This window comes from Pteronotus mesoamericanus, unplaced genomic scaffold (assembly GCF_021234165.1).
Source record: "Pteronotus mesoamericanus isolate MK-2021 breed Mesoamerican mustached bat unplaced genomic scaffold, CSHL_Meso_final scaffold_54, whole genome shotgun sequence".
Lineage (NCBI taxonomy): Eukaryota > Metazoa > Chordata > Mammalia > Chiroptera > Mormoopidae > Pteronotus > Pteronotus mesoamericanus.
In genome coordinates this window covers 56,572,515-56,576,621 of record NW_026555321.1, presented here as the reverse complement: position 1 = coordinate 56,576,621, position 4,107 = coordinate 56,572,515, and positions in this window count along the sequence as shown.

Genomic DNA, 4,107 nt, shown 5'->3' with positions numbered 1-4,107 from the left:
GAAAAAGGGAAATGCCTTACATCTTGCCCAGGACAGGGCAGGGGTCTGTTCAGGAACAAGTCCAGCTGGGGCACAGGACAGGACAGGACAAGTCACAGGACAGGGGCATCATACAGTCTCTGAGGTGTTCATGGGAAGCCATTTCTGTTCTGGCCCAGGCTAGCTGGGTGTAGCATGAGTGTCTGGCAGCAGTCAGGTAGGATCAGACAGCCTTTACTAATGGAAAAGTCTCTCCTCCACATCACATGAACTTTTAAAAACCTAAACCAGATCACATCACTCCTGCTTAAAGCCCTTCAGTGCCCTCTCCTTGCACTTAAAAATGGATCCAGGGTCCTTAATGTGGTCACAGCACATGGCCCCTGCCTGTCTTTTGAGCAGCAGCTGGCACTGAGCCCTTCCAGTCTGCAGCATCTTGGGCACACCAGCCTCTGACTGTTCTCCAGTCACGGCATGCACTGTTCTCCCTCACTGCCTTCTGCCTGGAAACCCTTCTCAAAGCTCTTCACCTAGTTGTTACATATGCATATTTTAAAGTTATAACTCCAAAATCATCCAGAGAAGCACTCATGACAACTGTGGAGTCCATTATCTTCCCCATAATCTGAGTGGCCTCGGTGACTTGTTCTGGGAATTTTGAGTCTGAGTGATAAGAAGCCTTGCAGCTCCTACTCTCTGTATCAGGGAATATTAGTGCTCAGAATTGGCTCTCATACTGTGAGGAAGCTCATATATGGAAAGAAACTGAGACTTATGGGAGACAGTCAAGTTGGGTTATCAGCAGACAGCCAGCACTAACATGACAGCTATGGGAATGAGCCACCTGGGACCTGATCCTCCAGCCCCAGTTGAACCCCCTGACTGACACTCCATGGAGCAGAGATGACCATTAAGGTTTGGGGTGACTAATTACACAACAGTAGATAAGGAGAATACCATCTTATATAATGCACCACCCTTACCAATCAACACCTACAGCATCACTGTTGTAGCCCTTCATGGAATTTGTCACAATTACATTTATTTAGTTTCTTTATTTCCTGTCTCTCACCACTACTAGAATATACTCTCCATGAAGGTAGCAATCTTGGCTTTCGTCCTCACCACTAAATTTATAAGAATAGATGCTCTACTCAATAACTGTTAGTTGAATAAGTAAATGAATGAGTAAGAAAGTGAACAAATGAACTCCTTCTAAGCTCCTAATTCAGAAGGATAAGGGAAGGAGTCTCTTTGCCTTGTTAAACAGATCCAGTTGAAAAACAACTAAAATAAAGATGTTCTGCGACTCCTCGGATTGCACTGGACTCTCCATTTTTCTTCAGTGATCGCTATTCTCCTCATGCTTACTTTCTTGGCTTGAAATTTGAGGCGCATCCAGCAAAGAGCAGTTCACTCTAAGAAAGGAATCTTCCTCTCCAGAAGAGCCTTCCTAAAGAGATATGAATTACCTAGCAAAGGCATGGAGTTCTATGGCACTGTTGAAACCAATGAACCTGCTGCCTCATTCTGTGTTAAAGGGGTGCACAAAGTTTGCTTTTTAACCTTTAGACAAATGTTACCTTCTTTTTCTCTTATCTTCCTCCCCTTCTACCTCTCCCCTTCTCCTTTCCTCCCCCTTTCTCCCTCTCTTCCTCATTCCCTCACCCATCTCCCTCTTCTCTCTTCCTCTTGGTGCAAAGCACTCTGAAAATATTGGAATGTTATATGCATGGAGTGTTTCCACAGGGTGATATTAATATAAACATTCCAGAAGGAAAGCTGACCCAAACACAGACCCATCCAGGTTGTTTTCAGCAAAATAAGGTTTCAGAATTCCAAACTATGACCTTCTCCTCCTGCTGGGTTTCTCCATTACTGCCAAGTCATATATTTCCCTTGTCCTTGACTTTGCCCCACCATGCCCCTTCATAAACACAACTAGATAGACAAAGTAGATGATAGATGATAGATAGATAGATGGTAGATAAATACATAGATAGATGGATCCATAGATAGATGATAGAAACTTTTTTCACTCTCCTTCTCCTGGGATACATTCTTTCCCTGTAACATCAGCTTTGCCTCCAAAACAAAGATACCAAGAAACTGATTGAAGCTGGTGTTTTTGAGCTGAAGCATGTGTCTGCTGAGCCAGTCTTGTCCTGTCAAGCTAGAAAACATGAGGTGGGAGAGGGACAGGATCCCAACATTCTCAGAGTCTGATTTTATTTCTGTGCCTAACAACCAGCCAACAGAAACCAAGAGAGGGACTTGGGGCCATGCCTTTCCAGGGATCCATCCAAAGGCTTCTGTGGGTCAGAGTCTGTCAGCACAAGTTACCAACTTGTTAGCCGACTGCCCATGACTCAGCTCATTCCATGATCTAGTCTGCCATGGCAGACATGGACAAGCCCCACCTGGACCCCAGCCCCACTCCCTTACCAATTAAAGTGATTGACTTCCAACTGCCAGCACCTCTATTTCTTTGCCTGGGAGATTTCTCTTGGTGCTGGAACCCCCTATAAGCAGCCCTCAACTAAATTGATAGGATTTGGTGTATGAAATCCCAGATCCCCCACCCTGGATCTGTGTAGCTTCAGAGATACTTGTTTAATATTGGCTCCAAGAGTTTCTTCAGAGGCTCTAAGCTCTAGTGACTCAGAGGAACTGGCTGAAAAACATACCATTTACTTACTACTATCCCTTCTTTCTTTTGATCCCACTTGCCTACTAGTGTGCCTTCCTTCTCAAATAAAATACCTGCACTCTAATCCCATTTCAGGGAACACTTCTGGGGGAACTCAAACTCAGAGACCCAGGCATTAATTCATAAGTACACCTTCAATGCATTCACTATACCAAAGGCTGTGTTAAGGGTTATGGCTCATACAAGATACAGGAGACAAGGCCTCTATCTCAGATGGCAAGACTGGTTTACCCAAGCAATGATAACACAAAACACTGTGCATTAGGAGCCCATCAGAGAGCTCTGTATTGCACAGAGAGAGAGAGAGAGAGAGAGAGAGAGAGAGAGAGAGAACAACTCTTCAGATGGAGCCTTATGAAAATAACTTGATGAACCACCTGGACCTGCATCTTTGTACATCCAAATCTCTCTGAGGACTAAGCACCCTGAGTTGACTTGAGTTGGAGGGTGGCTAATTAATCAAGCCCCCAAGTGTAAATCAAAATACTAAGTTGTGAACTCTGAGATACAGCAGTGCTTCCTTCATGCATGGGAAAGTTCCCAGCTGCAGTTCAAAAGTCATCGGGTTATTTGGGAAATGATGAAATGAGTCAAGTTGGGGTGCAGCAGAGATGCACAGATATTTTAAGACTAAGAAAAAGGAAGCTGAAATCATTTATGTGTGATAGTTTTGATCTCCCCTTAGAAGGAGAAAGCATTTTCAGAAGTTTGGGTTGGAAAGAATGGGGTTTAAGAACAAAAATGTATGTAGCAACCTTTGTGAGAAAGGCCATGGAGAATGAACAAATCAGAATAAGAAGATTTTTGAGCAAGAGTAAGTCCTGCTACCACCACAGACATACACACTAAAACAATATGAATTTGAAACTAGTCAAAGACTATGTGCTTTCCAACCAAGCAGACCCAAGATTTAATACTTACTGTACCAGAAATGAACTATGTGCAGATGTTAGTCTCAACCTCATTTGTAAAATGGTTATAATTATGTACCAAGCTTCTAAAGTAGATGAGGAGTCAGTGAGAACACTTATGAGAAGTGCTGAGCATGGAGCCCAGCTCATAGTGTTCAGTAAATGGTGGCCAACTTATCAGTCTCATTTGTTGTGGTTCTTAAATTTCCACTCTGTTGGCTTTCTGCAACTTGGAGAGAGTACTGACAATGCAGGCATTATCTGTATTTGAAAATAGTCAATGGTTCAGTAGTTGGACATAGGAATCCAGGTGACAAGGGAGCCCAAGATTGAAGTGAAAGTCAAATGCAATCAGGAGGGGCAGGGGACATTTTCCAATTTCACTGTGAGTACAAATCACTTGGGAAAATGGTTGAGAGGCATATTCTGACCCAATACATCAGGGATGGAACCTGAGATTCTGCATTTCTAACAAGCTTCCAAGTGATGTCAGTGCCGCTGGTCTTC